The sequence below is a fragment of the Anser cygnoides genome, chromosome 23 (assembly GCF_040182565.1).
Source record: "Anser cygnoides isolate HZ-2024a breed goose chromosome 23, Taihu_goose_T2T_genome, whole genome shotgun sequence".
Taxonomy (NCBI): Eukaryota; Metazoa; Chordata; class Aves; order Anseriformes; family Anatidae; genus Anser; species Anser cygnoides.
Window position 1 is genome coordinate 2,100,086 of NC_089895.1, and position 12,919 is coordinate 2,113,004.

Here is a 12,919-nt window from a genome sequence, read left to right on the forward strand (position 1 = left end):
GGACCATTGTCCCAACGCTTCCAGAACTCCGTCAGGCTCAGTGCTGTGACCACTACCCCGGGGAGCCTATTCCAGTGCCCAACCACCTTCTCGGTGAAGAACCTTTTCCTGATACCCAGCCTGACCCTCCCCTGTCCCAGCTCCATGCCGTTCCCTCGGGTCCTGTCGCTGTCCCCAGAGAGCAGAGCTCAGCGCCTGTCCCTCTGCTCCCCTTGTGAGGGAGCTGCAAGGTGCCATGAGGCCTCCCCTCATGCGGGAGCTGCAGGCCGCCATGAGGCCTCTTCTCATGAGGGAGCTGCAGGCCGCCATGAGGCCACCCCTCATGAGGGAGCTGCAGGCCGCCATGAGGCCTCCCCTCATGAGGGAGCTGCAGGCCGCCATGAGGCCTCCCCTTGGCCTGCTCTGCTCTGGACTAACAAACCAACAGACCTCAGCTGCTCCTCATACATCTCCTAGTCTAGACCCTTCACCATCTTTGTAGCTCTCCTGTGGATGCTCTTTAATAGTTTATTGTACTTTTTATACTGTGGTGCCCCAAACTGTACACAGTACTGGTGTGTCCCACAGCAGCGCAGAGCATAGCGGGACAGTCATTTCCCTCAAGCAGACAGCAGGCATCTGACCTCTCGGCTGCTATGCAATGATTAATTCTTGGGCAGAGAGAGTCATCACTGGCTGAGTCCCCCAGAAGACAAAAGTTTAAAACATCGGGAGGCCCCCAAAATAGGTTATCCCCATATTTTTCTTCCTCTGCTTCTTTTTGAGCTGTAAGGTTTCCAGATCACTCCAGACTCCTGAAGAACAACTGACATCTGAAGACAGCTCTGGGAACCTGCAAAGCAGCCCTTTGCCTGAGCTGGTAGAGGCTGGCACCGGCTGCCGCCATCTCCTGCAACCACTGCCAGGAGCGAGCCCTACACTGCTCTGCAAGTGCTGCCACAAAGGATTTTTCAAGCATGGATTTAGCATTTGCAGGGAGTGCCGGAGAGTGGGCCATGTACAGCACTGAGAGGCAGAAGTCCACAGGCCAAATCTCATCTACTAGAGCATCTCTTTCTTTTTTTTCCTTTTTTTTAATTCTTTTTTCCCTGTTGCTGTAGGGGGAAGTGATAGGACATCTGCCAGCAGAATTTTTATCAGCAGGATATGTAGAGTTTTTGTCTATGCTAGACAAGATAAAGATGTTACTGTCTTGTCTATACATTAGGATGCCTAACACCGGTGCTGGCAATGATGCTGAAACAGAACAGCATGAGTGCTAGAGGAAGAGCACCTGGACAGACAACATTTACATGACCTTCAACTGCTTAACATCTTTGCACCTAGCTTCCTACTCTCTCACAGAGAACAGAAATAATATTGCCTATCATCAGGGCATGAGCTTTAATGAGCCGAAGCTCATACACCACCTTTAAGCACTGCCTCGCACAGAAGCGGGCTAATAACACCCAGCTTGCACCAAATTCCTGGGGGCAGGAAAGCAGACGCTGGACGCAGGTTGAGCTGGCAGCTCATTCCCACAAGGCTCTGGCCCCTTTGGAGTTCAGATTTTGTGGAAGCAGGACCTCTTGCCCACATGCAGGCAGGACTCAAGCTGTCCTAGTGTGTGGCGCTGCCTACCGCATCTGTGGAAAGGCAGAAGGAACCAGAAGACATCGCTTTTACAAAAACTACAGATGGCTGAGTAATCTGACGGGTGGATACCACCCATCCATGACAGCAACTCCATCTCAGCCAAGAGTTCCCTATGTTTTAAATATCAAGTGCAATGCACCTTCCTTTTCAATCATCAGAAAGTCAGGGTAAAATGCCATATGGTTTTGGCCTCACCTCAAAGCAGTCATCATGCTCTTCATGTGAATACCACTGAGTAGGAGCACAAGGTAGGTGGGTCCTTCTGAAGACAGGGAAACCTAAGCAGTCACTGATACCCTATCAACCTGCTTCCCAGGACCCAGCACTCTGCTCCTCCAGGAACATCATTACCAAAGGCCACCTGGTCTGTGGCTCATCAGCCCTACTTTGCAAGTCTCAGATCCAGCCCCTCACATAGGACTGGCCACCTGCACCTAGAGCCTATTAAACACACAGGCTCTGTTATCCTCCCACTCTGTTGTAAATCAGAGGCAACCAAGTTGATGTCAGCAGAGTTGCTACTGAATGTGGGAGAAGAAAGAGACCCATTTCATTTACCAGGCTTAGGGTAATAGCAATTTTAGTCCGCCCACTCCTTGCCTGGAGTTAAAGGACTTCCAGTATCTGAGATGAAATCAGGTCTGCTGGTTAAGTGATAATAGCTGTGGATCCTCCTATAAAAGGACAAGCAAGAAACATCAGTGCCCTGGAAGAAGAGATGTCTGCTCACTTTGCCGTGAATAGCCTTGTGCATAAAAGCTATCACTTCCACAGTTGTAAGCTGGAAGAAGCAGCAGCACCGTCTGCTCACTCTGTTCCTGGCAAGAATATTGAAGATATATTTGCCCATGACAACTCAAAACAGTAAAGCCCTAAGCAGCCTAACATCGCCTCCCCTTCTTTATTATAGCAATTCAGAGCAACAGAAAATGTGTTTGCTGTTTCTAATTCTGAACAATTAGACCAGATATATTTGTTTAAATACATTTTGTTTCCTTAATTATAGGGACCCAAAGATCCCGTACTGCCAACGAGAATAAACATTTTCTTAACAGTGGGTGATTGCCAAGACCATTGTCAAGGCAACTGCCTGCCACTTATAACAGTTTTCAAGCTTTTATTCAAAGCTTAAGACCAGAAAGGACCACCACCAGCAATTTGACTTCTCATCTGCCACTGCCTCCTTGAGTTCTAGGCTTGATACCTTGGCTCTGGCTAAAACTTCTCTTCTTGAAAAGTGCCCAGTCATGGTAAGAACTGATGCTTAGGGTGAGAACCCTCCACTGCCATACTAAGTTATCCTAACTGTTAAAGTACATGCCTCATTTTTTACCTGAATTTGTCTGGTTTCATTTCCCAGCTGTCTTCTAACTGACTTTTGGGAGATATGCCTGCAGGACTGGGCTGAACTAGGAATCTCTCTGAGAGCAAATAACTGATACTTCAACAGTGATGAGTGCTTGCAGAGTGCAAGCTATCTGCCTCTGCCAGCACTGCTGGGGAGAAAAAGCCATTTGTCACTTTTTCAGCCTAAAACTGCCTTTCCGCATCCTCTTTGAGCCAGGCTCAAAGATAAAACCACTGCTTTTGTTGTTGCTGCTTTGTTTTTCCTTTCTGAATTTTAAAGTTACCTGTCCCAGCCATGGGCTGCCAGCTTCTCCAGGGGAATACAAAAAAAAAAAGAAAAAAAAAATCATGTGATATTAGGTGGAAATGTATGTGATAGAGGACAGTCAAAAAAAAAAAAAAAGGAAAAAAAAAAAGGAAAGATAGAAATTGAAGCCAGTTAGTCTACAATACATTAAGTAAAATCTCTTGGAAGCATCCCTTATATACAATATATATCTGGTCTCAGAGTTTTATGCTATAATATTGCTGTGGTTTAGTTTTGGCAGTCAACTCAGTGCCACACAGCCACTCACTCACTCTCCCAAGGTGGGATGGAGAAAAGAATTGGAGAGGTAAAAGTGCAAGAACTCGTGGGTAGAGATAAAGACAGTTTACTAGGTAAAGTAAAAGCCACACCTTCAAGCAAAGCAAAACAAGGATTCATTCTGTACTTCCCATCAGCAGGCAGATGTTTTTTTTCAGGAAAGCAGGGCTCATCACACATAACGGTTTCCTGGGAAGATAGATGCCATCCCACTGAACACCCCACCTTTCTTCCTTCTTCACCACAGCTTTTACTGCTGAGCATAACATCATAAGGTACGGAATATGTCTTTGGTCAGTCTGAGACTGTTGTCCTGGCTGAGACCCCTCCCAGCTTCTTGCGCACCCCCAGCCTCCTTACTGTGTCAGGACAGTACGAGAAGCAGAGAAGTCCTTGGCTGTATGCAAACACTGCCCTGCAACAATGAAAAACATTGATGCGTTATCACCACTATTTTCATTAAAAATCCAAAGCACCACATTGTGTCAGCCTCTATGAAGAAAATTAACTGTGTCCCAGCCAAAACCATGACAGATACCAACTTTGGAGGTAGAAAAACTAGACCAACTTTTGGGCCTCTGATTGTCTGTCTTCCCACTCATCAGCACTCTCAAGACTTTTTTCCCTGTTATATTTAATACGTTATCCAAAATCCCCTTGCTTATGTGATCTTACAGGCTTCTCATTGCTAATGTCGTTTACTAAAGACAGGGCAAGCCATCATCTTACCAGCACAATTTTAATGCATACACAAGCATAATATACAGATTTTATTTGCTTTCCAACTTTAAGCTATGTCTTTTGATGATTTTTCAGTTGAGGAATATTTCCCTTTACGGTCTCTCCTAGGAAATAGCTGTTTAGAGTCACCTTAACCTTTCACAGGGAGTTTTGAGCAGATTTCCCACAAATGAGAGGATAAGACTTCCCTCTTGTGGCTAACCACGAAATAGGTAGGAAAAAAAAAAAAAAGGTTTGGTGAAAAAGAGTTTACTGCGGTCCTTATTTCAGCCAATTGCTTTTTCCTTCATCTTCTCATCTCTTCTTAAAACACACCAAAAAGCAGCTGGCCCTTTCTGCATATACATTTGCCTAGCACTCCCTTAACTTTTAACACACCTTTATCATCATTGAACTTTATGGATTGTTGATTTGAACCTCCAGATCTTCTCTAAATCCTTGTGTTTGCATGTAGACAACCAAGACTGACACACTCATATGGGGACACCAGCTGGACGTGAGTCAGCAATGTTACTGCAAGGTGCAAATGCCAGGCAGAGTTGGGGATGTGAAGAACCATGGCCTGCAGAGCACATGAATTAACTTTTGCTTTTATTTATCCTGTTAAGAGAACTTCCTTTCAGAGAAGATATGGTCCAGATAGTACAACTCCAGTGGGAATCGTGTCCTTGGAGAAATGCAGAAAATAGACATGGTGGGAGTGAGGATGAAAATAACCCTTACATTTTTAGGAAGTTGATAAAAGAGAACTAGATTGCTTTTATAATTGTTTCTACACTGAACGGAACTGGAAATAGTGGGTGTAAACTATGTCAAAGGGATTATTCATTGAGAAAAGCTTTTAAATAGTAGATGTAGTAAACTTTCTGAAGAAATTGTGGATTTCCCTCACTTGTAGAGATTTAAGAACAAATTAGACACGTACCTGTCAGGAACAATTCAGAAATAATTGCTTCTGCTTTGGAAGACCAATGTATATCTATAGCTAACTGTAAATCCGTGTGGATCAATAGCGATGTGAACTACGCTGGTTTCATATGGGCACATCCTCCCTAGCTTCTGCAAGTTAGCATGCACCCTGCTAACACTTGCTAACAATTTCTATTCCTGCCCTTTAATTTCTAATTCAGCAGACCAAGTAATTAAGACACAGTAATAGCACTGCACGTTTCTAAAGGTGATCTCCAGAGTTAGACTGGTGGGTCTGTGTGTCTGGTTACCTGGTTCCATGCTGATGTTTAACCTCACAGCACAATTCCCTTCGTTATTGTTTCCTTTCTTCAGATGATTCTGTCATGCACACGGACTTTCTTATTCTCTAGGTTCTTGTGCAGTACCCTGATTGCTAACTGTGCTTTTCTGACCAGGTGCACCTGAACTGTAAGCTTCTAGAGATGCTGAAGAAGTGTAATCCAGGTGCACACTTAGAAGGGGGATAATCTTCATGGTTTGCTGCCTGCTGTAGCCATGTACATGTCACCTAGCAGAGCTTTCTGGAGGCATTTTCTGGTATACCCAAAACACAGTGCTGGTGCATGTTTGAAAGATGATGCAGGAGTTATATGCAGAGCTTTGTGGGACAATAAAAGTCAATGTTTCTCAGGCCTGATTGCCAGAGTATTACAGGAATTGGTATGTTATTAGTAAGGAGAAGGTGGAAGACTTGTAGGAAAGAAAGCAAGTGGTTTATGTCCCAAGAGCCTGGATACTGCCTGACTGGGTGCAGCAGCCCTTGTCCACACTGTACCATAAAGCTTACTCATACAGTAAATGAGAGCATTTTGTTATGCAGCTTTATCTGGCCTTTTGCCAGTTTTGACCTTCAAGTGATTAGCCAGCCTCAAGAAACAGGATCTTCAATTACTCCTATTTCACACTGCGCAAACATTATTCCTGCCATAAATTCTTTTAGGCAGGGTTTATATCTCCTGGATTTTATTTAATCCCAAACATGTTGATACTTATCAAACAAAGGCTGGTTTTGCTGTGTTTAAGCATTAATCTGTCTAGTTTCTTTTCAAACCCAGCTATCTCCTGACATCCTGTACTCACAGATAGCACATACTGCATACTTCCTTAGAAATACTCTGGTCCCTAAGTGATTTAACTGCTGTTTTGGTATCTGCCCCCACCTTCAATACCAAGGCTCTTTTCTGCCTCTGTATCTCTCAGGGAGCTGCAGGATCTGGTACGTCACCAGAGGCAAGGCTGCCACTGCTCCATGCCACTGGGCCCAGCCAGTAGCAGAAACAAGCATGTGTTCCCAGCAGGCGTACACACCACACATAAACATGCACAGGACCAGCCACACAGATTAACACAGAAAGAAGCACTCAGTGCTCCTTATCCATTGAATGGTCCACCCTTCAAATCCATATCTCTCCAATCTGGAGACCAGTATGTCATGTGGGACCATGTCAAAGGCCTTGCAGAAGTCCAGGTAGATGACATTGGTTGGTCTTCCTATGTCAACTGATGCAGTCACTCCATCCGAGAAGGCCACCAGATTGGTCAGGCATGATTTGCCCTTGGTGAAGCCATGCTGGCTGTCTTGGATCACCTCCTGGTCTTGTATGTGCCTTGCCTTTGCTTCCAGGAGGAGCTGCTCCATGAACTTCCCAAGCACAGAGGCAAGGCTCACCAGTCTGTAGTTCCCTGCGTGCTCCTTTCTACCTTTTTAAAAATGGGAGTGATGTTTCCCTCTTTCCAGTCACCAGGGACTTCACCTGACTGACAGGACTTTTCAAATAGGATGGAGGGAGGCTTGGTGACTCCGTCGGGCTCTTCCCTCAGGACCCTGGGATACACATCACTGGTCCCCATAGACTGTATATATATGCATATATATGTATCTGTATATATATACATACATATGTGTGCACATATATAGGGTGTGGGTTCTTCCAGTAGCTGTTGTTAGACACTCAGTCTTCTCAGTAGCTCTTCCTGAATACCAAGTTTCCCCAGTTCCCAGTGCTGGAGCATATAAGCCCACAGGGCCACAACCCCAGTCCACAGACCTAACAGACAAAGACCACCCCAATCCACAGACCTAAACAGACCCCTGTACATACCTAAACAGACACACACACGTTGTCTCCGCACATAGGCACATGCATACAGACAGATCTCTCTGTTGACCGACCACCCGCACAACCAGGCCTCATGGTCCCTCCAGCAGGAGGCCTGAAATCGCGAGGTGCCTCCGTCAGCCTAATTCTCCTGGTGCCTCACCCTCAGAGACAGATACACGCAGACTCCTGGCTCTCAAGCCTCTTAAGCTGCTTGCCAGCTACTCTGGCTCGATAACTCTAGCGATCGCACACTCGCGTACCCGCACTGCTGCAGCTCCTGGAGCCCCATGGGCCCCCAAGTCCAAATCCAGCAGCTGTCACAGAGACCTCCATGAACACCCATGCACACAGAATAAAAGGATCCTGAAACAGGAAAAGTGTTAGAAATTGAGTTTAATGAGTTTAATGAGAAGACAAGACAGGCTGTGCTGATCAGGGCATGGCACGTGCTGACCAGTATTCTGTTTACATATGGCCAGTCCCTCTTATCTGCTTATCCATCTTTTTTCCAATGTTTATCCTTCTCCAAAACCCATTGAGCCCTATATTTCCCCACCTTTGGTTCTTATAGTAAGTTTAGTGATATCCTGAAATTTGATTCCCTTGCATCCCACAATGTGTCCCATACCCTAAGCAAAGATAGGAAGGGAGAGAGAGAAGAGGGTGAAGAAATTCTCATAAAAAGTTTCACATTCAGACCATGGTGCTTAAGCTCTCCTGAGACAGCCCTGTGAGGAACCAGGGCATAGGATCTTTTACCTGACTAGGTTATTATGGTTTCGCTGCCTGCCACTGCATATCTGTGCTCCTGTGTGTCCTGTGCTTGAGAATGCATAGCTGAAACTTTCGTGGGTTGCCCACCTCCCTGTGATGGGCCTGGGAATATCAGGGGCTGGATATTATTCTGGTTCTTCCTACGTTGTTCGTATGGAGACAAGATCTTCAAAAAAAAAAAAAAAAGGTGTTCCTGAAAAATATGAATGAACTTACTTTTACATAATGTTGAAATTTCAAAATGGGATCTGCCTTTGGACCTAGCTGCATGCCCATGTTCTCCATCTCCCATTAGCAAAATGCTTTTGTCTCTGTTAGGACTGTATGCATAATTTATTCAGTGTTATATGCAAATGTTAAAATAAATTTGCATCCAATAGTTACTCACTCTCTCAAGGTAGTCATTAGCTCATTCTCTTTATCAAGTCACCTGTCACAGAGGGGATCTACCACTAGACATCAAGAGAATCAGTTGTCTGGACTAAATGAACTGAGTCACAATTAAATACAGGTGCCTAGCTGTTAGGAGACACCAGTTGCATTTTGGATATTTTTTAAAGCAGATGCATGCCAAAAGGAGTACCAAGAATCAGTGTATCTCCTCATCCACTGGAACAGGGAAACAGAAAAGATGCTGAGCTGATCAAATAGTATCTCATAATGACTAGACAGAAAACAAACAAAAAATGCCTGTGTCATCAATTCTGATTCCAGCATCTGGTAGTGAAAATATTCCAGCAAGAGGAAAAGTACACTGAATGTGTCTATCAGATTATTGGGAAAAAAAGAAAAAAAAGGTACATGCCTACAACTAGATAAGCTACAGAAAAGAGATAAGGCTGTTTCTGTCTTAGACCCTAGGCTGTTTTCTTCTTTTTTTTTCTTTTTTTCCCTTTTTCTTTTCTTTTTTTTTTTTCTCAGAATCCATGGCAGTCAATATATTTAATGTAAATACTCCCTTTTTATGTCATTGGTTTTATAGGCTTTTTATTGCTTGTAAACCAAACCACGTCATCATTGGTGCTTTCTTTGACCTTTGTTGTAGTTAAAATATTACCCAAAGGACAGTCACACCTTTGTGTGTTCAGTGTTTGCTGAACACTCATTTTGGCTCCTTTCATTTGTGTGATTGGTAGGAGTGTGAGGACTATCCAGGGATAAGACCAATACCACCAAAATTGCCTACAATTGTTTTGCACTTGTGACCACAGGTGTTTAGCTCCTGCTTAGCTAGCACATAACTAGCCACGCGTGCTAGCACACCAACGTCAGTGAATGGACTGAACACTCCAGCTGCTTTACAAGCAGAATCAAATCAACATCATTAGCTAGTGGTGATGGGGGCTTACACTTTTGTAGGTTATATATGGATATCATTAGGTGAAGTAGAACATAGAGTCAATCCCACAAAATATAAGATAATGCAAGGTGGACACATCTGGACATGAAAATTTACAGTCCATCCGAAGACTGGTGTTGTGACACGATGTGGTGTCCAGACAGATATTTTGGATTTCAGGATGAAAAATATTCCTGAAATGGAAGACAATGAGTATTTCATCCTGTACAGGAAAATGTAACAGGCCTTCATTACACAGAGAAAGACTTGGCTGGTTCCTGGGAAGCTGTCCCTTGAGAAGCAAAGGAATCTTTCCGCGATTAGTTCCTGATCAATGCTTTTGTGACTCAGCTGGTGGGAAAAACATGGAATGAGAACAGATAATTCATAGGTTCCTGGCCTGTGTGACCCAAGAAAGTAGAAACAAATAGGTAAGAAATGTACTTTGTTGTAAGAACACAGATTTTAAAGATTTATGTGCAGAGTTACATGTAGCTAGCAGAGAAGTGCTGGCTGATGTTCTTCTGGAGAAGAAGGCTTTTACAATTCAAAAGGTGAGGAACCTGTGCTGAAGACTGTATTAAGACACAGTTCTTAAGTCAAAGCAGTAGAGATCGGTAACCTGTTAGGAGCTGAAGTGTACTGGTTGACAGCAGGCTCAACATGAACCAGCAGTGTGTCCTGGCAGCCAAGAGGGCAAACCACCCTTTGGGGTGCATTAAACACAGCATAGCCAGTTGATCAAAAAAGGGGATTCTCCTGCTATATTTAGCTCTGGTGTGGCTTGAATATTGTCTGCAGTTCTGCACTCCACAATATAAAAAGGATTTTAAGGTACTTGAATGCATCCAGAGGAGGCCAACAAAGCTGGTAAAAGGGCTAGAAGGAGAGGCTGAGGACGCTTGTTTAGTTTGGAGAAAAGGAGGCCAAGAGGTGACATTATGGCTCTCTACAGCCTCTTTAGGAGGGGAAATGGAGAAAGAGGTGCTGGTCTCTTCTTGTTGGTCACCAATGATAGGACACGAAGCTGCACCAGAGGAGGTTCTAAATATTAGGAAACATTTCTTTACCATGAGGGTGGGCAAACACTAGAACTGGCTTCCTGGGGAAGTGGGTGATGCCTGATGCTCATTAGTGTCCAAGAGGCATTTGGATAATGTCCTTAATAACATGCTTTACGTTTTGTTTAGCCCTAAAGTGGTCAGGCAGTTGGACTAGATGATCTTTGAAGGTTCCTTCAAAGGGGGATGAACTATTCTATTCTATTCTATTCTATTCTATTCTATTCTATTCTATTCTATTCTATTCTATTCTATTCTATTCTATTCTATTCTATTCTATTCTATTCTATTCTATTCTATTCTATTCTATTCTATTCTATTCTATTCTATTCTATTCTATTCTATTCTATTCTATTCTATTCTATTCTATTCTATTCTATTCTATTCTATTCTATTCTGTCCTGTCCTGTCCTGTCCTGTCCTGTCCTGTCCTGTCCTGTCCTGTCCTGTCCTGTCCTATCCTATTTTAGAAAAGCTCCCAGTGTCTGTTGAGAGCCAGATGCTGATGTTTAGCCCGAGATAATTGACTGTTTCAGTGTCAGGAGCTTTGCACAGGTCACCTGTGATTTTCAGTTCCTGGTGTGCTTTCCCTCATCAGCAAAAGAAATTGGGCAAGACCACTACAGCCCAAAATTTAACTCAGCTGAGCATAAGGCTTCTAATTTTATTTGTGATATTTCTTTCTGTTTGACAACTGTATAATCAGCTATATCTATGTCATGAACATGAAAAACAGACCAATCCTCTAGGAGAGGTATTGTGTATGAATTTCATTCTTCTGCCTCCAAACTATCGTGTGTTCTCCAATTAATTTCTTTTGGTAGTTAACCTGCACCTGGACTACATAAAACACCAAACTGGGTGGAAACATTGGTCTGCCACAGGATAGGAAGGCCCTGCAGAGGGACCTGGACAGGTTGGGTCAATGGGCAGAGGCCGATGGGATGAGGTTCAACATTGCCAAGTGCAGTGTCCTGCACTTGGGGCACAGCAACCCCATGCAGCGCTACAGGCTTGGGGCAGAGTGGCTGGAAAGCTGTGCAGAGGAAAAATATCATAGAATCGTGGAATGGCTTGGATTGGAAGGGACCTCAAAGATCATCTAGTTCCAACCCCCCTGCCATAGTCAGGGATGCCACCCACCAGATCAGGTTGCTCAGGACCTCATCTAACCTGGTCTTGAACACCTCCAGGGATGGGGCATTCACAACATCTCTGGGCAACCTGTTCCAGTGCCTCGCCACCCTCTGAGTGAAGAATTTCCTCCTAACCTCTAATCTAAACCTCCCCCCATTTAATTTAAAACCATTCACCTGTCATTATCTGATTGAGCAAAGAGTCATTCTCCATCTTTTTTATAAGCCCCCTTGTAGTACTGAAAGGTTGCAGTGAGGTCACCCCGGAGCCTCCCCTTCTGTAGGCTGAACAGCCCCAGCTCTCTCAGCCTTTCTTCATAGGAGAGAAGCTCCAGCCCCTTGATCATCTCTGTGGCCCTTCTCTGGACCTGCTCTTAAAGATCAACATCCTTCTTATGCTGGGGGCTCCAGACCTTGGCGCAATACTCCAAGTGGGGCCTCACAAGGGCAGAGCAGAGGGGAACAATCCTGTCCCTCAACCTGCTTGCCATTTGTCTTCTGAGGCAGCCCCAAGCCAGGTAGAGCACCTTGCACTTTGACCTGTTGAACCTCATGAGGTTCACATGGGCCCACTTCTTAAGCTTGTCCAGGTCCCTTGGGATGGCATCCCTTCCTTCTGTTGTATCAACCACACCACTCAGCGTGGTGTCATCTGCAAACCTGCTGCGGGTGCACTCAGTCTTGCTGGAAACTGAGAGTGTTGGTCAATGTTGGCCTGAACATAAGCCATCAGTATGCCCAGGTGGCCAAGAAGGCTAACGGCATCCTGGCTGGTATCAGGAATAGTGTAACCAGCAGGACCAGGAAGGTGATTGTCCCCCTGTGCTCTGCTCTGGTGAGGCCGCACCTCGAGTGCTGGGTTCAGCTTTGGGCTCCTCACTACAAGAAGGACATCGAGGCCCTGTAGCATGTCCCGAGAAGGGCTACGAGGCTGGTGAAGGGCCTGGGACACAAGTCCTGTGAGGAGTGGCTGAGGGAACTGGGGGTGTTTGGTCTGGAGAAGAGGAGGCTCAGGGGAGACCTCATTGCTCTCTGCAACTCCCTGAAAGGAAGGTGTGGGGAGCTGGGGGTCGACCTCTTCTCACAGATAACCAGTGATAGGACTAGAGGGAATGGCCTCAAGTTGTACCAGGGCAGGTTCAGGTTGGAAATTAGGAGACATTTCTTCTCAGAAAGAGCAGTCAGGCATTGGGACGGGTTGCCCAGGGAGGTGGTGGAGTCACCGT